Source organism: Bombus pyrosoma, linkage group LG2, assembly GCF_014825855.1.
Source record: "Bombus pyrosoma isolate SC7728 linkage group LG2, ASM1482585v1, whole genome shotgun sequence".
Taxonomy (NCBI): Eukaryota; Metazoa; Arthropoda; class Insecta; order Hymenoptera; family Apidae; genus Bombus; species Bombus pyrosoma.
The window spans coordinates 8,654,649-8,680,932 of record NC_057771.1 but is presented as its reverse complement, the minus strand read 5'-3'; the positions used below and the strand labels follow the sequence as shown (position 1 = coordinate 8,680,932).

The 26,284-nt window shown below is 46.1% G+C and overlaps 1 protein-coding gene across 13 annotated transcripts in view; it reads left to right on the top strand.

Annotated features, from left to right (window-relative positions):
* The window catches only part of LOC122574641 (AF4/FMR2 family member lilli), a 166,933-nt gene that overhangs the window by 34,768 nt on the left and 105,881 nt on the right, over positions 1-26,284 (top strand). Inside the window, exon 1 of one of the 13 annotated variants that reach the window (XM_043742527.1) lies at positions 14,308-15,325. The exons of 10 other annotated variants lie outside the window; for them this stretch is intronic. The gene's annotated coding sequence lies outside the window, so the exon portion shown is untranslated. Of the gene's footprint in view, positions 1-14,307; positions 15,326-15,443; positions 16,265-16,391; positions 19,427-26,284 lie in introns of those variants that run through there. 2 more of the 13 variants (XM_043742537.1, XM_043742547.1) reach the window with 2 other exon arrangements.

The following is a 26,284-nucleotide window of genomic DNA, read 5'->3' as shown; positions in this document are numbered from 1 at the left end:
GAGGAAACGGAGCAATTCCGTTACCATTCCAGTAAACAAAGACCGTGAAAGGTTTACGATGCTTGTACGCGTGCACGATGAATCTATAATGGAACGGCGGCCAAAGTGGACGATTTTTCCCTCTTTCGCGCGTGGGGGAGGGTAAACGTAAGGGGAAGAGCGGCGATGGAAAGAGCAACGAGAGGAAGATAGACGTAGAAGATGAAAGGTTGAAGACGCGGCGGTTGTACCCTATATCGATTTCACCGAGTATTACACACCATACCGATTATATTTTATTTAGTCGAACCAGTCGCCGAACGACTATAGTCTCTCCATACCGTCCAAGGGAATACTTTTTATTTTCTCTCGTGTTTTTACTTCTCGAGTGTCCCTTTGTTCCTCGGACTACTCGATACTGCAGGACACTTTCCACTTTATTATTATTGTACATGGATGCGTAGGATCGTTCCTCGGATGTTCGACGAGAACCCTGTTAAACGCGTTTCTCCATCTCTGTAATGAATGTATCAACGAGCTCCCCATTCAGAACGATCCAAGAGCCCGCAGAAGGTGTCGTGATTTCAGCTTTTCCTTTACGATCGCGAGAACGGTGTACACGTAGGTCGTGTTTCGCGTGGGTAGAAATGGGGTGAAAAACGCCTCTTAAATCTGACCGTGATAAACGGAAACATAGGGTTTCGCGGCGTAAGCTGGGTCGTTTTGCACGGTGAAGTTGCGAACATCGTGGCCCGTACCCTTTTCCCCGTCTTCTTATTTCCATTCTTCTCGAGCGAGACGAACATACTGAGAAACAGGTAGCCGCTATCAAGCGTAGGTGGCTCGTTACACGTGGGCAGATCTTGGATCAGAGTCGATTCCAGTAGTCCCCGATACATTTGATCCTAGTAGAACGAAGCGTTGTGAATGGGGAGAAGAACAAGCGTAACCTTTAAGTCAAACGTGGTTGAAACGGTTCCAATGCTGGTAGAATAGGTTGCAGCAGGGTGGTCTCCACGTTGGTTGGACGTTTTCGAGAGCGCCACCGAAATCATCCTGCTCTCTCTATGGCCACGGCTTGCGTGAAATCGATATTACTCCATTTCATCGGCGAAACCCCTTGTTCTCTGATAGAGCCTGCTTCTCTCTCTCTCTCTCTCTCTCTCTCTCTCTCTCTCTCCCTCTCTATTGGCTTTTTGCGAGCTACACTTCAGCGCCTGATCGTAATTATCGTCCCTTGTCATTATCGATCGAGCTACTAATTAATGTGGTTTAAATTTGTCGACGCCTATCGCGAGAAATAACGATGCACCGCCCGATTGACGGCTTCGAAACGCGTTTGTCACTGGGATTTTGATCCGACCGATACGGATACCGGTAATTATTTCGTCGAATGGATTGGTTGGTCGGTAGTGTCGTAAGCGATAGAAATGGGACGTTTACCCGTTGGAAATACGACGACGCGTTCGTCTGAACTACTCCAAACGACGTACGTGTAACTTAGCCGAGAATGACAATGGATCGTCGTTCGTTTCGCGATATCGTCGAGGATCATATCCTTGTTCGCCGATCGTTAGCCAGGTTTAAGCTGGCGGGGTCTTTCGCGATTTCTAAGGTTTCTCTTCGGAGACATCTTATCCCAGTTCATTTACCTTCTGACCAGAACTACCGTTGGTCGAGGCTGGGGAGCGGCTGGAGGAAGGGTATAATCGAGAATCGCGAAGGACGCCTCGGGAAGCGGGATTAGAATCTCGCCACCCTATTCCAGAGCGACGAAGTTGGATAGGAAAGGGGGTAGAGAAACTCGACGTCCGTTCGAGAACGTCGTCGACGAGGGAGACCGACCGTGCCCGCTGCACGCCTGAAATATTTTCATAGCAATCTTCTCCGTCGATTAACCTCCGTCTGTGGCGTTGCTAGCCCGGAATCGTTTATTTATTAAACCTAACTGCCGGTTTACCGTATTTCCAAGTAGTTACCATCTGACATGGTTTCAGTTTTTACGTCTTCTTGTCTGTCCCTTCTTTTTTTAAATTATTCGCGATCAAAAATGTACGAAGAAGAAGCAACTACTGCAAGATAGGGTTATTTAAGTCGATAAGACGTTCGGGACAAGCTAAGTAATTTGCCTTGTAATTCGATTACTATCGATTTTTAAGCGACTACGTTCGAAGACAGAAGACTGACTCGTTGCTGGCGCAGTGATAAGCAACGAGATACACGGTGTACAGTTCGATGGCCATAGTTTTATCCGGGGATATAACTTCTACGTACTTATCAAAAGCAAAGAAATTCAAGTAAGAAAGAAGTTCTCTGTCGTAGTTGTCATAAGTAATTCAGTTAGCGTATCTATATCGTTGCCTGAACGACGTTTGTTCTTCGTTTTATCAACCCTTGCGTACATAATACGTGCTCGTTGTCTGAAATCCTACACAGGGTTGATCGAATCGCTGTCTCGTTAATGCGTTTTCTTCCAAAGTACACGATACCTTCTCGTTCTTTCGTTGCTATAGCAAGTATAAAGGACTGTACGACTGATCGTAATACACAGCTAGTTTGATTATCCCGTGCAAAGTTCAAGATTGAACTTTAATATATTCAAACGATTTAAATAATTGCATCTTAGTTCGTGGAATAGGTTTACGCTTACAAATAAAAGTTAGATCAATTTTCAATCGAGCGCCTTTGAAACTAAAAACTCGGATAATTGTTTGACATGATCGCCTGTCGATTCCTTTGACCGGCTCGACGAGGTTCTAGGTACTATGGTTCGTGATAAAGCTAGGAGAGGCGCTCTTCAACCAGATTTTCCTTTTTGCCCCATCCCGTCGGATTTTTCTCTCCGACTTTGGAAAGAGGCCTGCGATGTGACAAGTCTCGTTATCCTTTTGTACCGTAGCCGTTTCGTGCGATGCGATGCATAATGTTTTAATTGGATCGGCTGTTTAATTCGAACTACGATTGATACTTGGGGGATGGTTCAGCTGACGCGACGTGTTCGCCGCGTTCTATCAGCGTGTGTCCCGTTCGAAGGATACGAAAAAGAGGCGATGGAAAAAGAGAAATGGTAAAAAAAGAAGGGAAAACGTGCTCGTATCGCTTTTCCATTCGCGGATGCTTATTTTTCGCGTGTCACGCGCGTGTCCCTGTGCCAGGACAGATGGACGCGAAAAAGGGAGACGAGGAAATGTTTATCGAATCATGTTTTCCCTTTGTCTCGATAACAGCGTCGTTCATGCGACGATCAAACGTATTTGCTTTGCCGCGAACGATCGTTCCTGCGTTTCAAAAAAGAACATAGATTTCCGTGAAAGTTGAATTTTCATCGTTGAGAATTTGCTCGTCCGACGTCTTGTTTCGTAATTGTAAATTGGTTCGCTTCGTTCCCTTCGGCGACGATATTTATGTTAACGGAGATGGCGAGAAAATTCCGATCGAAAACGGATGTATCGTATCACGACTGAATCTTTTCTCCCGATTGTCGCTGACTGGATTTATACGAGGAACAACGAGAAACAACTCGGAGAAGCCCGACAGTGTCGATCGTTCGCACACCGTTAGTACGACTCTTCCGATACATCGTATTAACCCTACTCGGTCTTCTCAGTCATCTCCGATTCGATCGTATTTTTTTAACGTTAAAAAACACCACAGTCTCGAAAGAAATACGAAGAAATTCCGATTGTTACGAACGATCACTCTCTTTAATGTTACGATAAACATCTCCTTTAAACGTTACAAACTCTTCTTATTTGCTAAAATAAGAGCATCGTCGAGATATTAAATAGAATTGAAATACAAAGCATGAAACGTAGAGTTTCGTATTTTACCTTTTGTAGCTTTCTTTTTTATTCGCGTATCTTGTTGTACCTACATACCTATCATTTATTACGTTTATCAAAATCGAACTACAATTACTCTCATTAAACCGTTCGGCGTATCAATGGATGAAATTGTTGAATGGTCGCAGGAACTGCCGTTTGTATTTACGATACGTTTATTCTATTTAATCAACCCATTCAGATATCCAAGCGAATACCATCAATTGTCCAACGGATGCGCTCGATGGGAGTGAGAAAATTTTCGCTGCTTCCGCGATCGAGCAAAATCCCCGATGATCTCGTTCGGCTCTTCTTGCTTTTGCCTTGTTAATCGGGATCGATTATCGTGATCGTCGGGTAAAGGCTTACGATTTTCATTTTTATACTTACACCGCGTTTTTCTGCTCGTCGGGCATCTTCTACGAGGTAAACGTCGACCGTGCTTCAACAAGGACTGATTTCCGATTATCCGTGGAACATTGTTGCTCTCCGTGGCGAGCAAAGTCATCGACTTAATCGCTCGTTTCGATCCTGCAATCTTTGCGCGGTAGCTGCAGAACAGCAGCGGTACTTTTCCCAGGAAATTGATCGCGAGTCGGTCCGCAGCTGCCGTCGATGCTCGTAAACGAGCGGTTTGCTTTGCTCGCCGGGCTAATTCGATCGTTGGCAATTTACATGGTGTTGGAGGTTGGAGACGCTTCCACCATCTTCCACGGAGATGGCGCCGCTCGATTTCCTCGTAAGTGAAAATTAACCGCGAGAGCGTCGAATTTTAAGCATCCCGACGTTGTAATTCCCTCTGTCACGCGATCCGTGCAGACCTATGTGTATCATAGCGGTAGAAGTCGAAGGTCACCGTGTTTCGGTTCCGCGTGTCTTACGTTTTCGTGGACGCCGAACGACCGTAATTATCGTTTGCCTGTACTTACCGGCTGTACGTAATTGCCGTTCGCCCGCGTACCGAACAATTATTTTATGATGTCGTAATTAAATTCTTATCCGTGCAACAGAATCCGCTCGCGTGTGCTCGTTCGATGGATAGGATAAGTCGTTGCCTGCTGCAGGCGCCCGTCAACTCTCGTGCATTAGCGTTGGAACGTGTTCGGCCACTTGTTTATCCCTCGCCAGAATGCTAATGGAAGATCGTACGAGAAAAATACGACAAGTTCATTTTCGACTATTCTACGTCTCTTCTGTAACTTCGGTGGCTAAGATGCAGCGTTTTAACGCCTAATAACCGACAAACGTTATAATCTAATAGCCTTGGTTTAATTTAATTGACAAGAGTCTACGTAACTAACATTTTGTTATCGACGTTTTTTAAACGCGCGAGAGGACGATAAACGTACGTGGTCAATAGCAAATACATGTCGGAAGACACCTTAGATTTACGATAATTGTATAGAAAATGTAGCAAGTCACGCGTATAATTACTAATTTGTCATTTATTTCTACGCTTTAGTAAACTCGGCGTATCTGTCGCTGTCAGTATGTTACTGATCAAAGTGTGTTCTCTCTTACTTGCGAACGGTAGTGTACACACGTAGAAGCGTAGAACGTAGCGACATGTCGGAGAATATAATTAGAAGATTAACGGGTATAATTACAGTTGTGCCACGACTCGCTTGAAACCAAGATCCCACTTTTTCCCTCCTCCATGTAAGAGAGAAGAAGAGACGCGCGTTCGCTGGAAACTTGTCAGCTCGTATACGCTACGAGATAGTCGAAAACGTGTAACTGGCAGTATAGCATAATACTTATACATAGGAGACAGAGAGCGAGTATGAGAGAGACAGAGAGAGAGAGAGAGAGAGAGAGAGAGAGAGAGGAAAAAAGCGAGGCAAAGATCGGCGCAAAATCACCGTGCACGCGTGCGTCTCTACATAATTTCGCATCGGCGGGGAAGAACGCCAAAAGGCAATTGTATGAACTCGTTCTGCTTGCACTTGGCGATATTACGTTACAAGACAGGCGGACAGGAGGCCAAAAGGACGGGGGATAGAGAGCGAGGAGGTGGGACGAAGGGACGTGGAAAGTAAGAAGCAACCCAAAATGAAGGGAAGGTTAACGTCCGGCCGTTGCGTTGGTCCATTGAAAGCAGCGAGATCGTATCGTGGCGAAATTTTTCGGAAGGGCTGGCCGGTACACTGGCCCCCGATGCTGTTCGTTTTAGCTTTCGCGATGATTCACGGAGACTGACCGGCTTGTGGGTTGTTGGCCGGCTGCACCGGGACCAGGTAGAAAGCTGTCGTCTAGTTGAACGATGTCTTTCATAGCCGGCTCAGTTGGTCGAAATTGGGTGGTCTCTTTTCAAGATCGTAACTCTCGATCCTACGTTTCGTCGTCGCGCATCGAGTACTCGAGATTCGTTAATTGGTTCGCGCGCCCTCGTGTCGAAAAGAATTTTCCAGCTGCAGCGACGGTCCGCTTAAACGCCTCGTTATTCAGAGATTGCTTTCGCCGAGATTTACCTGTTTCGATCTTTTCACTTTGCGCTCAGCTAACGCTCCTCGTGGCCATTGAACGTCCAGAAAGGGTAGCGACTCGAGCGACCTTCGTTTTTATAATGTTGGCAAACACCTGGTATAATCGTCGGTAGCACGCGGTCGAATATTTGCCCGGTAATCGATACACTACACTCGACCTTTCCATTCGTTTCCACACGAGCGTAGCCGAGAGTTTGTGACTAAAACGATGGAAGAAAAGAGCAGCAGGCCTACGCTGTGCCGGGACCTCGAGTTCGACCGCGATAGAATCGTCGTTTCTGTTCACGAATTTTTCCTCCCATCTTTTCGTTCTGGTCGCGTTGTTCCCCACCGTTTATTCGATATTTCCCGCCGTTAGGGAATTTTGCCAACGATCCCCCCGTCCCACGTCCGTAACTATTCGATTCGTGGTCGTCAACGATATAGCCTCGTAGAGGCAGTCTAATGGGAATAAGGAAACGCCTAGGATGGCGGAATAGCAATCGAAAGGGAAACAGAAGGGAAGATGTAGGCGGAAATGGAGCGTTCTACAGGCGCAACAGTTTGGCCGTACGAAACTTATCGCGGCTACTTGAGTTTTCTCGATCGGCTCGAAGTAGGAGAAGATACGGGTTGAGTAAAAACGAGTAGTAAAACGGTTTAGGACCTATCCTAGCGTCGGTTGACCGTATAGGGAACGCACGCCGCGAAAAATACACGATGCTCGCGCCGACCGATCGCCCACATGGAAACCTGTTTCCTCCTCGCTGTTAACGATACTTTCAACGAGACACTCAATCCGAACGGTTAATAGCGGTTGCCTTAATTGCCTTCGACCGAGCAATTAGATAATTCTTTATCTCTGTCCGTTTAGTCGCGATCTCCTCGTTCCGAGGATCGTAAAATTTTCTCTTTTCCTCTTCCCTTCCTCGTGTCGCTGAATTTTAGCAACTTACAGACGCCTAAATTTTCACCATGGTTTTCGTCCAACGCTTGTTACACGCGTCCCTGTCGAACCCTCAAGCCGAAGTTACACGAGCGTTCTCGATCGACGTTACGTTGCGTGGCCTGCGTTGTAGAAATACACTCACACACGGGTGCATTTAGGCGTTGTGTGGGTGCGTTTCTACAATGCGAACCACGCAACGTAGCGTCGGTCCAACGCTGGTATTACCCGGCCCTGACTCAACTTTAGACTTGTAAACCCCCTTACACCTTGTTGTTCGCTTTAACTGCGAAGTAAGGGTCGTTCGTCGACGATCAGAAAGGGACTGTCTCGGCCGGTCAGGCTATATTACTTTGTTGAAAACGTTCGTTCCGTTTCGTAAATTAAGTTTTCAAGACGTTAATCGCAGCGAAGGGTCATGTTTATCCGGATTTTTCTACCGAGATTAGTCATGGCTTCGACGGATTATCTTTGCGAGCAGAGAGACGTCAGGCATTGTAATCGCACGTACTCCACTTGGCAAATCGTCGACTCGGCAAACAGATCGCAAGACGATCACCGCCGTTAAGCCAGCTCGGCGACGCTTTCTTCCACTAATTTCATCCTCGGCTCGCGTCTCACTGTCTAGGCATACAGTTCGCTTGCACTTCTCGTCACGCGGTTCTATAGTGGTCGTTGCCGAATTCCTGACGTCGAACGTGCTTAAATCGTCTCGAACCGATGGCACACTGGCTGAAAATTGGCCCGGTGCCCGGCTGCTTGGACGATAATCCGCGTGAAAAATCACCAAGAGGTAACAGCGTCGATTTCTCGAGTGCCGATCGCTCGTTAAGTAGCCAGAGTACACAGGGGCAACTGCGTGGAACGGTGTTCGCGTGGCACGTGTGAGCGCAACGAGTACACTTAAGTATAAAACGAAGCTCCTTGCAACAACTCGTGCCTCGAAAATGATATCCAGTCGATAACACGTTACGCGCCGTTATAAATATGCGAGCGAGGCGTCGTTACGCGCGTGCGTGCGCCGATAACGCGCGCGATAATACCGAGTGTCCGTAAATAACCAAACAGAGGAATCTCTAATGCTAACGATATAGCTAACTATGTAAGTACGTAATGTTTGAAAGTTGCGGTTACTGCGGGGTGACTCGTACGTCGAGGCTACGTGTGATTCCTAATGTTTTCGTGGCGTTCGTTAGAAACGGACGAGTGTTTGGCTCGCGTGTCCTCGCGCGGTAATTCTTACCTCCGTTTGTAAAACTAATAAGTTTGCTTTGTATGGTGTAGTCGAGCCTCGGTAAATTCGGTGATCTCAAGGGACCAGCTTCTTCGAATTACGGAGATTTTCTCTCAACTCTCTCGTGTTAGTCGAGCAACGAAGGTTTAACGTACGAGAATGACCGAAACAGACGTTGCTTTTATAATATTTATAATCGAATAGGAGACTGATGCTTTTATAATTGTAACAGCTCGGGGAAAATTAAATTTCATTTTTACAGATCGATCATTTATTTGTAATAATGAATGAGAGTTTAGGTATAGCTCTGGTGTGAAGGACACGCGCGTGTAGTGTAAAGGTTAGAAACGTATAGTGGGTGTAGGTTGAGATACGACCTTTCGTTATAAAGTATAGATACGCATACATACACGTTGCTTGTTGAAGCAACGGTAATCAAACTACGACTTATAGAGGTTAGGCTTCTTTGGATTCGAGTTCTCGAGGTAACGTAATACACGAAGACACGTGGCAAATAATTCAAGATAAAGTAAGTTTATGCTTCGATTTATAGAGATTTTCACTGCGAAACGGAAGTGAATGAACAAAATCGCGGTCTTATAGATATTTACGAGTTGTACAGGTTCGAGTCGTCGAGGTCCGACCGTATCGTGTTTTCGCTGGTCGACGAATTCAACGACGTTTCTTCGCGAGTTATCATCGATCCCCGACTAGTCGAGAACACGAGACGGTCGCGCGTGGTCGAACACACGGAATGTTCGCGCGTGTTACGTAATCGCGATGTAAAAACGCCGAGTCAGACGATCCCGTTGTCTGGGACGTTGTGACACTAGCTGCAACGCTAATCGCGCTTGAAAGAAAGTTCAAGGAAATGGGTCTCGATTGTCTCTCTGTTCCGTGCTGGAGAATGTCAAGAATTTGTTAATGAATGCTCGACGTCTAAAATAGCTCGCGTCCCGCGGAAAGATGGTGATCGGTGTGCACGATGCACCTGTGCAAATACGGCTGAACATTGTCTAGATGTAATCGAGGAAACAGAGAGTCTCTCTTCGCGCATGGAATCGTCGATTCATCGCTACCGATAAACCATCTCATCGCTGTAGAGAATGTTCCGCGTAACGCGATACAGTCGTCTAGATGGCGAACGTGCAAGAACGCGTCGAAGAGTTTTTCACGCGACGTTACGTTTTCGAATCATCGACAGAATGAGAGTAATAAGACGAAAATATAGAAGAAATTTCTTTCGTACAACGTTTGGTTTTCGAGGAAATTAAAAAAGGTTCGTCAAAAGTACGCGTATACCGATGCACAATCCTCGATTACAGCACGTTTAAACTCTATCTCCCCGAAATCGAGGCGTTAAAATTTTACTCCACGTTTTTCACTTTATCTTCGTACGTAGGATCAACCCCTAGCGGATGGTACTACGTTTAACGCGCACCTTGTATAATTTCGCGACTCGTGTTCGTCACCAGACAGACGATTTTTCCTTTTTTCGTCGCCGATACGAGTTTACAGTTAACAAAGTGAAAGTTGTTTACTGTTCAACATCGGTTCGGTAATTCTGATATGGATAATATAGTACGTCGCTATTCGTTCCGCTATTATCGGGGGGGAAATCGAAGAGAGTTTCACGGGAGTGACACGATCGACGATTTCTTGGTCTTGGAAAAAAGAAAAAAAAATCGGAGCGGTGAACGGTAGTCAGTCGCCTTTCGGTTTCGACCGGTCGAGTACATCGTGAGTCAGCGTGGAGTAATCGGTGACCGTTCATTCGATAACGCACGTTTCGTTCCGTTGCACGGGATTTCATGCCCCTTCCTCGCTGAATATCGACTTCGCACGCGAACACCGAGATCTCTTCCGTTCGCGTTACCTTCGGCCGTCCTTTTCCACTGCTCGGCTGAAAAAGGCAGAAGAAGGACAGACAAGCGCGCCCGCTATGGAGTAGTAGGTCATCGAGAGATTCTATATCCTCGCCGAAAATGATGGCGGCAGACAGGAAATGGGCTGACGTGAAAAAGGAAAAGAAGAGAGGAGAACCTGCTGGTGGTTCCCTTTGCCGTGTGCCACCTCCGCCCCCGGTTCTCACGGGCTACCTTGGTTCGCGTTAGTTATTACCTGACATTACCCTACGGTTTTCCTTTGAACCGTGAACGCTGTTCCCTGAATTTCATCAAAGCGGTGTCTCCCTCCTTTGAGAGTTGCCAATGCGGTATCGTCGAAAGCCACTCCTCGTCTGCAGTCCTCCCGTCTCCGGGGTCGATAGCGCGCGTATTTCGCGTGCCGCGAAATCTTCCGTCCGTATCGTTCGCTGATGTACTCAAGTATAATCGCAGATTATACCGTCCCTCTCTCTTTTTCTCTTCTTTGCTTTCGGTTTAACGCCATTGACGCAAGAGTTAGTTCGTTGGAGCGAGCAGAGCGACAGGAAGTGATTTTCAGCTAGATTCTTGCCGTTAGAGTGGAAGACGCGCGCGATGTCTCTTCGCGGGTCCGTAGAAATGAGAACTGGCGGAGTTTTAAGAAACAAGAGGCCGAGAAGAGGAGACTCGCTGTGTTATCTGGGCCAATGGAACGCAACCTCGCGCGGTGCTCCTGTTCCCTGGTCGACGTCGAATCGGTAAAATGCCGCTGTGCATTCGAGCTGCGCGAAAATCTCCTCGGTTATCTCGTGTAAAATAATTGGACAAGTTTAAGGCAATTACACCGCTGCTGCCTTCTATTCCTCGTCTTATTATCGGCGTTCTTTCGCGCGAATCGCGCTCCTCTGAGCCTCTCGTTCGACCCTTTCGTGGTATTGGGCCGGCTTACGAGGTAACGTCGAGCGAACTACACCCTCGAGGTCTAATTATAAAACGCGGGCGGAGAGGCGCCAGCCTCAAAGTATCAACGTTTTCGTGTCATCTATGCCGGATTAAAATATCCTCCAGTTGTTTTCGAAAAGTTTTCGAGAGTGTTTGTTTCTCGCGAGGCTGTTCGTAAGGGCTCGGAGGGGTGAACGGAACATAGATAAATGGCGTATCGAACAGATTGGCGCGTCGAATGGTTGTTCCAGCGCATCGAACACGCTTCGTCGAATTAACTGGCTGAATTCAAGGTCGGTCGGTCGGTGCGCCGCGATCGTCCAAGAAACATCGAGGCTCGCAAGCCGGAGAAAGAAAACGCGAATCGTCCCGTCAGCGAGCCGACGATAAAAATAATCCACTGACTAACATCTAGGCTTCGACGACTATTATTACCACGTATCTCTTAGCCGAGCGTAGAACGCCGAAAAGAAATACTACGACGACGGGAGAAATGTTGAACGACGCTGGTTCGATCGTGGCGAAAGCGAGGAGAAAAAGAGAAGCGATTTCTTAAAAAGCGCGACGACCGCCTGTCGGTATTTCTATTTTCGACACGGTCCAACCTCTTCTCTATCGAACGTCGCGTTCTCGGTATTCCATTTATTCCATCTATTCCAATGAAACGTTCTCTCTCAGTCAAAACGATTGAGACGCGTGTATACGCTATATACTCACGGTAAATCGCACGTATACACGCATAGTAGAGACATTATCTTTCGTTTTCCACGGAGTTACTACGTTTATTCCGGGAGCTTGATTTCCGCGAAATCGTCAACGACGAGCACGATCGTCTCGCGTGGTTGCGTTTTCTGGAGAACCATGATTTCGCTGACATCCGCGACGACCGCCCGCCGCGTTGCATTCGCTCGAATTTCACGGACTTCCGAGACGCGGCGGCCTCGTGCAATCCAAAGAGACGCGTTCCACGATCTCCGTTTTCGGATACTCTGTCCGCTGACTGACCGAATTTTTTTTTTATCCCCTGCTCTCTCTTTCTTCCCCTCTCTGTCTCTTGATTACCAGTTGTTTCATCGTCTTCGAAATTGTAACGTCGCCTCAGCCGCCCAGTGATGGAGCGGACGTGTATAAAAAAAGAAAAGTCGACGGTATAAACCGAGTAGATCCGTCGAGTAGTCGGAAGACGAAAGAAAGGAGAGAAAAGGGATATATAGAGAGTCGATGAGTCGGGGGAAAAACAAACACGTCTCCCCGTATTCTTTTTCTTTTTCATCTTTTTCTGGTTGAAGCGCGGTGCTGTAGTATCCCCGTCCGTTTGAAAAACAACGTGGTCGATCGTGTCGTAGGTCAGTGTAGCCAACCAGTGGATCGAGTGGAGCGTTCCGATTGTCAGCGACGCTTGTCGAAGCTGAGTCGCGGAACCGACTGGGATTACGCCCCGATACGGCAATTTAGCGGCGTGATTGACAGACGCCAGTTTCTGATGGCTATGGTCTGACCTGGTAGTCGGAACTTGAGGAACGCCGACAACGAGTTAATTCGGCCGATGCGATTCCACGATAACCCAGATTCCTCGACTGTCCCAACTGGCTCGCAGACTTCTCTCGTTAATTACTCCGTACGGAGGCGACCGCGGTTATTGCACTATTTACACGCAATCGAGGGTGTCGCGGGGGCGGAAGCGGTCATCGGGGCTGATTAAATTAAATTTAAAATCCCACCGTTTCGCGATATTATTTTAAACGACGGAAGCCAGATGGGCGTGTGCTGTGGGGAACGTGTGTGGCATACGGGCGTGTAAAAGGGATTTCGAAACGAGCCGATAAAAATTCTCATAAAGGTTCAGTTCGCTGCTTTCCATACGCGTGGCTTTTGTGCCGTAAAACCTATCGGAAATTAATATGCCAATTTCCTCCGAAAACCGGCTTGGCACGAGTTCACCCCCGTAGCCGGGGTCGCCCGTTGTAACGCCCTTTGTTCGAAAATTAGTCAAATGTGTGGGAACGCCTGTTTCGAATGTCAAAGAGATTTAAACGCGATACGTACATACCTTGGCCAGTCTCGTGAATCGTTGCTCGGCCGCGGGTAAACTTTAAATTATGATCGCATCCGCACGAGTTAATACCACTGAAGAGATTTGCACGTTCGGGCGTAGGATTTTTTTTTTTTTTTTTTCAGAACGTCAAACATGACGCGTGTACGATGTAACGATCTTCCGTTTTAGAGGCAGAACTTTTCGACGTACGACGACTCGACGCGTAATCGTCGCGGCAGTGAATCAAAGACGATAGAAGACAGTACAACGACGGGTATTTCATGGGCTTTAAAAAAAAAAGAAAGGAAAAAAAAAAGGAAGAAATAAATCGTTGCACGCGTTCGTCGCCAAGTTCCCGCCAGCGCTTTGTGCGTATTGTCAACGACGTTCGCAAACAGTAAGAAGCTTCAGTAGCGTTACGAGTGTCACGGTAATCCATTGCTATTATATCGTGCGGCGAAGCGCCTGGCGGTTTCCGCGCGAGGCGGCGCGGCGTGTCGGTCGACCGAAGAGGAGGAATAGAAGCGTAGGAATAGGCGGCGGTGGTGGAGGAGTAGAGGAGGTGGAGTAAGTTGCGCGCGCGGCCATTTTGATAATCTCCCACTCCAGTGTTTCGCTCTGCGCTCCTTGCTTCTCTGCTTCCCTCTCTGTCGCGCACACGCGCGTCAACCCTTCCTCATCTCTGTTCGGCTCGTTCTCTTTCCGTCTCTCGCGTGTACACGCACACCGAGTATTAAACACGTAACGGGTATAGACGCGCATATACGTGCAACGTACACACATAGATGATCACACGGACGCACACACGCGTACATAGATCGCGCAGGAGAGGAACAGCGAGGAAGAACGGGTCGAAAAAAAGAGAAAGAATCGTTGGAGCGAGAAGATGACGACGGCTTGCCGTGGGTGTAGAGGAGGCAGACGGGAGGGGAGGTTCGTACACAGTAGATCTGTGCGTACTTTTTTTTTCTCTCGTGCTCGTAGTGCGCGAGCTTTTGCGGCAAAAGAGCGTGTGCAGGAGAATCGCCCCCATGGTCGCTAGTGTCGCGATTTCCCTTCTTCCTCTCTCGCTCTTCCTCGTTCTCTCTCGTTCCCGCTCTCTCGGTACAACCGTGCGCGCACACACACACACACATACACGTACGTCACGGTGTACGTGCTCTCTCGTGTACGTGTGTATCTCTGGCTATCTCTCTCCTTCTGCTCTCCCTCTCCTCGTCTCGACCGGAAGGTGCCAGTTTCTCGTCGACGATCGTCTCGTGCACACTCGCGCTACGTCGTCGCCGTTTCGTGTATTGTCGTGTACCTCTCGGACGTAGCCGCCGCCGCCGCCGCTGCCGCCGCCGTCGTCGCCGTCGTCGTCCTCGTCGTAGTAGTCGTCTTCGTAATCGCCTTCGTCATCGTCGTCATTGCCGTCACGTTGCCGTCGCCGCGTAACGTTCGACCTCTAATCGCGTCATGTAAACAAATTACGAGTGTCGCGACCTTTATTCGAATTTCGAAGAAAACGAACCGCGTGCCGCGTCCGGCCGACGAGTGCAAGTAAATAAAGAATATTACCGCGCGAAGGGGACTCGTCCTCGTAATCAGTGCACTACGTTCTCGCGTTGTTCGCCGTTTCTTCGATTCGTTCTCGCGATTGACATCGTTCGCGATTCGGTTTCTCTTCACGTCGGTCGAATGGAAAAAGGTGTTGACCTAGGAGAGTGTTGGTGCGTTTATCTTGGTGGGTTGTTGCACAGTGTGTTGTACGAGCGGGAGCGCGCGCTTCTGGATTAGCCGCTCCTCTCTCGTGCTTCTGGAAATGCCGATCGACGCTTCGCTCGAGGAATCGTTTGAGCGTTCGGCGAAAGAATGAGAGTGTTTTTTCGCGTAAGCATCTCGTCGTCACTGGCGGGATATCGAGCCGTTTCCTCGCGCACGATTCTCGGTATTTCTAGTGATTCCGGTGATCGCAGTTCTAACGACGAGTCAATTTTGTTAGGATTATTTTTGGATACCGCGATTAGCCGGCAGTTGGTCCTTTCTTGAACTCACGGTGAGTAAATAAAACACACCCCCCCCCCCCCAGTAAGTGCGACACGATCGTGTTTCGTTCCGTTTGCTCTCGTGCGAACGATAAATTAAATTGTACGTACTGTGGCCGCGGTGCTGCGATAGATTGCGCGTGGGATGGACGTTTTTCACGGTGAAGCGGAAAAGAAAAAGAAGACGAATGATTAACCCGTCACGATATCCGCGCTGTGGAACGCAGTCGGCGCTACGCCGGCGTTCGATCGCGTGTTGCCCCAAGTTTTTTCTCCTCACCGTACATCCTAGTTTTCCGATAGCACTTTTGGAGAAAGTATGACACGACTTTCGTGACCAGCTGGTGTGTTTCGTGACAGAAGCGCGCGCGGCACACGTGGGGAAAATTTAGACGGGTTAGAGGCGCGTGTATCGGTTCAATAGCGGGGAAATTGTTGTCGACGGGATTCGAAACGTCTCTCCGGATTAACAGGAAATTTGGTTGAGAAGGTTGGAGATGGTGGTCTGTTTACTTTCGACCGGCGACACCGGACGAAACTAGATTTCGCGCGATATAAATACCGGAGGCACGAGCGCGTCGTTAACGTACCATGCACGGTCATCGAGGCAGTCGATCCTCCGTGCCAGTATTCGTGTAGATTCCAGAAAATTATCGACGGACGGTCGCGCGTGAAAACGTTTGTTGGCAGCCATGTTTCAAGAGCGCTCGGACGCGGAGATATCGCGATTTCATCATACCACGTGCCGCCATATTTTTGTTCTTTCGCATTCAAACGGCACGTTACCTTCTTAGTTTCGTCGTCACTGACATCGCGTGCTGGTCGGGTCGTCTCGTTGTTTACGTCGATACGCAACGGTCTTCGGTATCTATTCCACGTATTTACCCTGGATCCACGCAGGATAACAACGGTAACGCGTCATTTCAGTTTTAGAACGTGCCCGTGCCAAGGTATGATTCATGTTCTCTCTTACCTATAAGACCTACTTACCAAGCTACCGGAATAACGCCAAGTATCGCACCGTACGAAACCTCCGTATCGTTGAATCTACCTTCGATTCCAAAGTTATGCGCGATTGATCGTTCGTAGCCTCGAGGACGCGTCGTCGGCTGATCGAACTGGCTGATCGCGTTACCAACCTCGATTCATTTACTCGTTTTGTTTAATTTAATCAGAGAAGAAGAGGAGGAGAAGGAAGAATGAGAAGACAAAAATTGCCACGTTCTGTGTACAGAACGCGTGTACAAAGCGCGGAAATAATATAAATCCCCGACTCGGTGACGATGAATCGGCGTTATCGTTTTTTACTTCACTAGCGGTTATATACGTCATGGATTTCCCTATCGCGACTTCCTTATCTTTATCGAGCTACACGGCAGATTCCTCTATTCCTGCATTTTTGCCGTTGATCGATGACGTCGCCAACTAAGCCAGGTTATAGGGAACGACTAGAAGTAGCGGGGAGTGGAGTGGCAAAATTTTACGGTTCATCGTTGAGAAACTTTGTCACGATTCGACGTCCTTCTTCGACGGGATGGTCTCTCGTTCTATTCCACCGTTCCACTCTCGTGCTTCTCTTCCCTCGCTCTTTCGACTCGGCGCGCGCTAACTTGGTATTACGTAAGTGACAGAGAACGCTGCTACCAAAGAGCCTTGGTTTCCTTTTAAAAATGGCCGTCCACTGGTCCGAGAAACATCATCTCGTGTCGAAAACATCGGTCGTTCTGCGTCGCAGCGGTGGAGTACACGCGTGCTCTGTTTGCGGATCAAGCGTCTCGACCGCGATCTCGATTTCCGCGAAATTATCGCCGGTCCACTGGACCGCACGGATCGTCCGTGCGATTGCTGATAAACGTTTAGTACGTTTAGAGATTCGTCGGTGTTGGATTTCGATCGTTTGCAAATTGATAATCACGCGACGGAGTAAAAAGCGCCCTAATGAACCGAAAGAGAACATAACGCGTAGAAAATGATGTACGAGACGCTTAAAATTTTGCGAAGCCTGTATACACGAAAGTGATTTTAAAGATCGAATAAAGTTTTTGGTACTTCGAAACTTAGAATATTTGGAGGAAGATGTCGTTGGCAATTGGTTTATCGCATCTATAGTAGAGCTTATCTTGCGCGGCAACTACATGTCGGGAAATCGAAATATATTTTTTGACGTATTGTATATTCGTTAAAAAATATTCGAATAAACAAAGTCGTAAAATTTCCTATTCCTGTTCGATGGCAATTTTTCGCAAAGATAAAACTGTATCTTTCTACGATATTTTTGTCCCTTGTCGTATATTCTTTTAATTCGTGCAAAAACATCCATTTGATTCTCTCATCGATCGAGTAGTATTTCTTATCAACGATTAGCACTACTTTCCGTAGATAAATGGCTCTATCTACCATTCCGAGATTGAAGTTTATCATTTTGTTTGATTTTTTCGTTTCATTCAAAAACCTCCATTCGTAGTATAGAAGATGGGCACGTAATCGCAAAGGTGAAAAATTTCAGCAAGCCACAAACGTGTCTTGAACAATGAACAAATGCTAGATCTCAGCTAACGATAAAGAGAAAATGTATCTGTTGCTCTTTTGTCACGCCGCTTTCATCAGTTTGGTTAAAAAGAGTATTTCTCCTCGTAATGCTTTCATTCTTACCACGTATCTTCGTATTTCGACGATCAGCGACGATGATTTGTACGGTGATTAATCAGCCGTTAATAATCGTCCATAGTTGCATAAATATCGAATATATTGCGAAGGTTTGCCCATTATATTCTTTATCAACGCCCATTGCGTACACAATGCAACGATAGAGGTATTATCGGTAGATATGTATATTGGATTCGTACATTCAGGACAACTCGGCGTAGTTGTCAGACGAATGAATAGATAATATTTCGTGTCCCGAAATCGCACACACAGAAGGAGAAACTTTGATACGACGCTACGGTAGAACGTCGTTATCGAATAGCAATGTTCTAGAATTTCATAGAAACTGGGTTTTCAAGACCGCAGCGTTTGTCGCCCGATTCCTCCTCGGCTGTTCAAAATAACCGCGAAGCGAAAAAAACACATAAAGGAAGTCGGAATGTAGCGACATATTTCGCGGCGAGATTAGAGGCGCGATAATTTCTGATAGCAGACTTAATCAACGATAACGACGATAAAATATTGGAATATCGACGTTTCGAGATGGTAATTTCTTATTCCGAGAAATGCGAATAGTAAGCGTGTAATATCGGATATTTTCGTTGCTCCGTTACCTTTCCGACACTTAATTTTTTATATTAATCGATTATTACTTAAGCTACACCGCAAAGTATATTATGCAAATTATCAGGTTCACACGTGTTAACCAGCGCGGCTATACCCAATCGGCACTTTAGAATCATAATCTACATTTCAAATGCTTATATATGTATCGTTCGTCTTGAAGGTCGATCCAAGATTAGTAATCTTTTATCGTAACTGCTTAACCGTTCAGAATTGCGTTAATTGTTAAGCTATTTACTTCAACGTTTAACGTAAGTACTGTACACGTGCAACGAGCTTGTTTCTTTTTGTCATCGAAGTTGGTAAAAATTCCATGAAACTGCGAAACATTCTCTTAAGTGATCGATACAGGCGTTCGATGAAATAACTTTATTTAAAATATTTCCAATTGCGATGGACATTCTTTGCTGTCAATTACTATTTTATTATCGCTCGAGAATGACAATCTCTATCCCAACGATACAGAGCGGATATTTTCTCGCATCTTTGTTTAACGGACGATGCTATTGAGCGACCATTATGTAATGGTTATCGACAATGGTTAAGACGTAGCTTCTCTGTCCGGCGACTTCAGCTTTCCGAGCGCCTGGACTTGACATTACCGTCAGTTCTGTTCAATGCCAGGAACGAAAGAAAATTCGAGGCGAAGATGAGCCCCGACCGTTCTTGAACTTTGACCGAGTTACGTGCTATTAATCGGCCGACTGTCCGCTCGTCCGGACTAATTTCCAAACTTTTTTTACTCGTCGACCACCGTTTTGCCAGAATTTTCGCAATACCAGACTTGTCTCACGAGTGAATAACGAAGGGTAAAACAATGGATGACTTTTTCAGAAAGCGGCGTAAGTACTGCGTCTGTATTTAAATTTATTCATGACTGAGTCGATATACTGTATTCTGTAATCATTGTCGGTTTGTTGGAACAACGACACGTTTAGAAGGTCTTCAATTTTATACAATGTCCAAAAAATTGGTTGTTAAAGCGAGTTCGAACAACGCACCTCTTATGATCTATTTCGTTTCTACGATGAAAGCTAAGCAACCGTTTCTTGTTATTGTTAACGCACGTGATAGCTACTTTATTGGAACAATGGACAGTGTTTTGAAACTACACGCGGCTTAAATTTCAATTATTCATGCAATATCCATCGACTTTTCAAGTCGTTCGAATAGTTATGAGCGGTAGCGCATTTACTAGGATATACGTACTAGGAGCGTCGTAATTGTCCCATAAAAGTGTTCAGTCACAATGTCATGGGATTTTAATAGCAAAGGGTACGAATATACGCGAACATTTTATTAGAGGTGCTAAAAATCCGTAAAACATTAGCCAAATCGCGCAAGAAAATAATTTATGCGTCGTTAAATGCTCGAGTATTTTGAACTTCCTATTCGAGACCGATTTCCTGGAAAATATATTTTTCTCCGTCTGTTCCATCGTTGTCCCGCCAAACCGACGATGTTGGAACGCGTGGAAATCTAAATTTGAAGTCTTATCGAGCCTCGTTATTAACATACAACTGCCATTCCATAAATCGAACCGAAAGGTCGTTGTTTAGCCGATATCCTCGAGATTCCAGGTAATATAATTCGCGAGCGTTTCGACGTTAATGTTCGATCGGGCGCCATGTGACATTCGCAAGATGTATATTTTCTAGAAGATTGACGTAACCGCGATCGATCGATCGTATCTATCGCGCGATTAATAATTCAAGCCGGGCGATTCGCGGAACTGGTGTTTCCTCGGAGCGTTTGTTTATGCGAACGTTTGCCGAAACGATAGTCGAAAATATTATATTCGTTTGCGTGTGAGCTTGCAGCGGCCAAACGAGGAACGAGAGATAACGCGTTCGAGATGGTTGAAAATTGATCGGAATAACGGCCGAGAGTGCATGGCGTTGAGAAGGCGTGTTGCGGTTCAAGAGGCGCCGTTCAATTCGTTCAAGGAGATTAGCGCACGAGCGTAGAACGAAACGCGGCTTTCGAAGGTTGTCGTACCGCGAAACGATGTCAGTGTGTCAGTGTCAATGGAACCGAGTCATTGGGTTTGCCGATTGCAATTCAACGGGAAGAAATGATTTTGCGACGACGTGACGGTCGAGGAAAGACGAGAAACGTCTCTCCGCGACGTCCCCTCCTTTCATTGTCAGAGACGTGTTTTCAATTCGGCGACAAATATACACAGGTTCACGAAAATATTCGAACAGCTTTTACCAATATATCGCGCGCTAAACATTTTGAAATTTCATTAGCACCGTTACGAGACTGGACCATTACGACTGTAAAGTCTGGAAATGTACATAAAAATTGCGAGACATTCGGCAGAAATACGTATTTCGCAGAGATTGTAAATGTATTTAAACAGTCGTTGGTTCGTTATATTAACAAGCCCTGTTATTTTGGAATCGGCTTCGACGCCTATTATATGCTCAAGATGCTGTGTTGTACATTAATTTTCTATTAAATAGGTATTGCAATAAATAAGTTCGTAAACAACCGACACGTGCGATATATACGTAGCTGAAAGATTCCTACGACGAATACACATCGTTCGTTACATGCATATTCAAATACTTTTGCCAGCCGATACAACAAGTTTTCATCATTTGTCTCGAACGATTAAATCTTTCCAAACGAAATCGTAAACACGACGGAGTTGATCGCCGATTGATTTCTGTCGCTGATTCGCGGTATATTTCCTTGTACGGAAATGGAATTTTCCCAGTCGACGTTCGCGAATCGATTTCTGTCGCGTATTCGGCTACGGTTAAGCTGGCAAAATTAGTAATTAACGTCGCGTGGCTTCGTGCGAAGAAAAAATGAAGATAGCGAGGGTGATTACGAGATACACGGAAAAAAGAAAAGACAGAGGACAAGAGAGAGAGAGAGAGAGAGAGAGAAAAGCAGTCGAATCGTTGGGAATTTGCGGCCGCGCAATCCGGCATTTAGCCTTCGTCGGCTCAAAATAAACGCGACAACTCAGGGATTCCCCTTGCCACTCCTCTGCGGTTCGCGCTTTCGATTCGTCTCGCTCTTGTACGCGTTCATCGGTCTTTATCTGTTGTCGATCCTCTCCGTACTCTCGTACACATCTATTTCCCTCGCGAGCGTACGCTCTTCGTCGCTGGTTGTTCGTCGTTCCCATCCTATCCCCGGTGCGGATACTTTCGCTGTCTCGGTCGTTTATCGCCGGTGTAGCTAACTAAGCTCGAATCTAATTCGCCACACGTACGGCCACGTGCGTGCAACGGCGGTAGCGGACTCGGTGTGTGCGTGCACGCGCAGCCGGACGAACGCGAACGCGAGCGCGAGCGCGTGTACTGCGTTACTCTTTCGCGTGCTAGTTTGCGCTTCGCGTTACGGGCGCTCGCGTACACCGACGGACTTCTAAAGAGCACGACGTGCGTTCACCACTCAACAGAGTAGCGGCAGGCAGCGTTACGTTTCGCGCCAAAAAAGAAGGTGGAACCGAGCGATGAAATCTCACCGCCCGTTTCCACCAGAAAGTTCTACATGGTCGCGTGCAGATGCTTTCCGCTCTTAGGAAGTTGTCACGGATGAGATTTCATCTCGCGCGAATGTTGTTTTAACGGTAACCTTTTCGTTGGAATGTCGTCGCAAGTACACGTCAACCCTTTCGCTATCGCGGTCTAAGGAAGACGTCGCCGTTGTCAGGCCGAGTTTCAAATTGTCAACGCGTTACGTAATACGAGACGTATATTTTTGCGCATATAGTAATAGAAAAGTATAGTATCGACGATCCGAGTAGGTTTTAGAATGCGTCACGTATGTGTGACGCTCGGGCTGTAGAAAGCAACTAAAGTGCGTCACGTAGGTGTAACCGACGTTACCGAGAGGGCTAATTAAACACTGCGTCAAAGACCAACTTTTCTACTCTCCCTTCGATATCGGATAATAATGAAACGTTTAATCGCGTTTGTTCGACTCTTCATTAATTTCAAAAACGAGGACAAGCGTATCGACGCGATGTTCCATTCGCGATAGCGTTAATTTTTCTCGACGGTCTTTGCCAGTCAACCCTTTCCATCTTGAATGGTTTCTCGGTTATCGACAAGTGAGAAAATCCTTGTTAAATCGAAACTGTAACGTGTAGTAGCGGAAATGTGGCTCGATATTACGAGCGAGGGGTTAACGAGTTTCATGGAAGAGATGGCTTTTCAAGAATTTTGAACCATCGAAACTTAGGAAGCTTCGAACGTGTTTCCTAGAATATCATTTTGGCCACGAAACCTTTAGCGAACTACGAAACCTATAGAACGATCGCTGCAGCAACGCGGTCAGGTAATCGAAAACCAGTTCATTCAGCCAATTTTGGTGAATCAATAGGAAAGATAATCGTACGCTTAATGGAATTTATAAGACGTTGATATCCGAAATAACGCGGAACGTAGACGCGCAGGTACGAATTTAAACATCGACGTGCTCGGTTTCCGAGATATTTGCGCGAGAATAGAGCACACTATGTACGATGGTGCATGTTAGCACGTCACCGGTTGCTCGAGTACCGCTGCGCTGACGTAGATCGATCGCTACCTGACGCGACGGTCTCCGTGTTCGTGCCTTGCGGAACGCGGGAAATCGGATGACGCCTCGTTATCGTGCAGACTCGCAAATATACGCCACGAAATGTTTATTCCGGGACTGGCCGTTGGAATTTCCAGTTGATTAACGAGAGAGGAAGAGAGGGATGAGAGAGAGAGAGAGAGAGGAGCAACCCAGCCGCGCTCTCTCGCGAAACGAACTGGGAAACGTTTTCCATTTACAGTTCATATTCGTCATCGTTACCGACGTGAATGTACGATTTTTTAATTAAAAATACACACTTGCACGGCCATTCGATATCCGATTGCGTTCTCTGTGGGTCGATTTCTGACCCTCTGCTTTTCGATAAATATTCTCGGCCGATTTCCCATTTTCGTGGTTGCGTTTCGCAAATCTGTCGGTAAAGGGTTAATAGTTTGAAGAGTTTTTAAAAAATTCGTTAGAAATTTATTTACGTCTTTATGAGACAACTAAGCCGTTCAACCATTCAACCGACATTCGTTCAACTTGGCAAATTGAAACGTACGGAAAAATGACGATTGTTCTACGATCGTTGTCTTCTAAGTTTATCTTAGAATTTACCGTTATTTGCCGTCATCTTCTCGCGATAAATGAACTTACGGTCGAACTTATCATTTTATTGCCTGAGAATCGAACATCAAGCGAATATTTGCTTATAGACCAACGAGAAAAGTCATGAAATTAGGAGAAATTAATAACAAGTGAGGTTTTTGCTTGACAGGAACCAACAATTGATATTTCTAACAATATTTTCTGTTAGATAACAGACATCTGTTACGTGTTTGAAGTAAGGCTATTTTTACCCGAAGAATATAATTATCGTTGATGAAAAGTATCAACAACGAATCGATTAATCGCTTCGATCGGTCCACGAGTAATTACGATACGCGAAGGAAATAGCGGAACGATCGAGAAAAAAAGAATTGGATTTATTGGCTTTACTCTGTGTCGATTAGCCGACTTCCTTCTTCCCGTTTGTTCATCGCGAATCGCAGAAAATGCGAGAGCTCTCTTAAATCGTCTTTTCTTCGTTACCATTTCTAACGGACCGCGATTAACGCGAGTTAATTATCTCCGGAGGTGATATTCCGCCCCGGGACGGATCGATCCGCCGCTAAGTGATTCGTTTGGAAAACTCGTTGGCAGATATTTGATCGTACCGTTGGAAAAAGGATGTGCTGCTGCTCGATTTTTAAAAAATTCACGATCCTATCGTATCGACGCCGCATCTTTCAATCTCTCCTTTTCTGAATTTTTTATCCGTCCAAAGCGGTTCGTTTATAAAAACGAAAAATTCATATAGAATTACGGTAATATAATTGTATTGCAGGTGGCAGTTCATTTACACAGCATTGAATTTTTATAGCCGTGCGAAGATACTATACCACCTAATGATACGAGATTTAATATAATTGGATCTAATTAATTATTCATGTACGCGTTATAACAAATACACTGTGATATGTAAATACATCTTGCAGCCACTATATATGAATAAAGATGCGGACAGAGTTTATGCACTAACCCGGTACGATTCGATATTGATCAGAGCCGTTTTCTTTCAGTCGTTAACCGGTTAAGTCGTTATTTTCTTTCCTGCACGCAACGTTATTTAATTCGTAAAACGGTCGGACACCATCGAGTCGCCGATCAATCTGGCGGGACCGAAATGATTTGTCGTGACACTCGATGACGTCGATGGACGTCGCCGACCGACGAGAACGATCGTGTCGAATTGCCGATGGAAAATTTGGAAAATTGTCCGACCGGCGGAAATTCAGCCGAGCGAACATGAATCCTGGAGGGTGGCGTATCCCATTTCCATTTACCGAGGCGTTAATCATGAAAGCGCGCAGGCTTCGTTTGCACGATGAACATTGTCGGCTTTGTGACCTGTCGAACACTCGATAAAATGGCTGGCTTCCCCTCCTCGTTGCAATCGTCTTCCAAAATCTCTTAACGATAGAGTCGTGTAAATGGTTGCCGGATGGGTGGGCGTGAAAAAGAAGAGATCGTCGAGGGTTTGAACACTTGCAGCCTGGCGGAACTGCCCCAATTTTACTCGAACGCAAACTATAGCGCGGAAGATGAGCGAATGCTCGTCGAAACTCTACTAACAGTTCTCGACACTTGAAAATCGCTACAGCTTTGAACGTGTTCCATACAGATACGAAATCTTCCAGCCAAAGCTATTGGCAGAGGAGAAGGTAGAAACTCGAGATAAAGCAGAATCGTTAGAAAGATTACAACTACGATTAGGAAATTTATTATTATTATTATTATTTCCTTACACCGTTAGGTTACAGTTTCTAAGAAACGAATAGGTAAAATTATACGCGTACCGATACGGTAGGTTCGTAGAACAGAGTACTAAATTACGATGGAAAAGAGAAATTCAGTTTTCATTAATTAACCTGGATCTCTGCGCTGACTTATTTTTTCGACTTTGATTTATACTGATATCTTCAATGGCCGGAAATTGAGTATCATGAAGATTATAATATCCTTTCGCAGCAGCTGTTATCGTTTATCGCTGCTCGATCGTTTAATCGAAATTGTTTATTTCATCCGCGATTGGAAGATTTTGCGCGTGTAAATCGAAGTGAAATTTACCCTGAATCATTTCGTGATCTTGCAACAAATCAGACGTCGATATGTTGTTCCACAATAATCGTACCTTTCGAATACATAGCTGCCGATAGTAGCAACAAGACTCTCGATTTGCTAACAATATATGTCTTCTCGCTGAACACGAAGCACAGAATATTTTCGCGTTCCATCTCATATCGAAGATTAATGATGCCTCGTAATATACAATAAGCCTGATTACTCTGTGCAAAGTTCAACATTGAATTTGAAGATGTTGACTCTCGGCCGATTCCGATGACTCTACTTCGTCGCTATGTCTCGCATTTCTATCGTCTTCTGTATACGTTGAACGTTATAGCAATACGCGCGCGATACGCGCACGGATATTCGTATCGGATTTTGGTGGTCGTTATAGCGGCGTGCATGGTCGTTTTATCGGAGAATTTTAGCAATCGCGAGAGCAACGTGTCCTAAGCCTGGCTGGCGGAGATATCGGCAGAGGGGAAAAGGAAGGGAATGAATTTTAG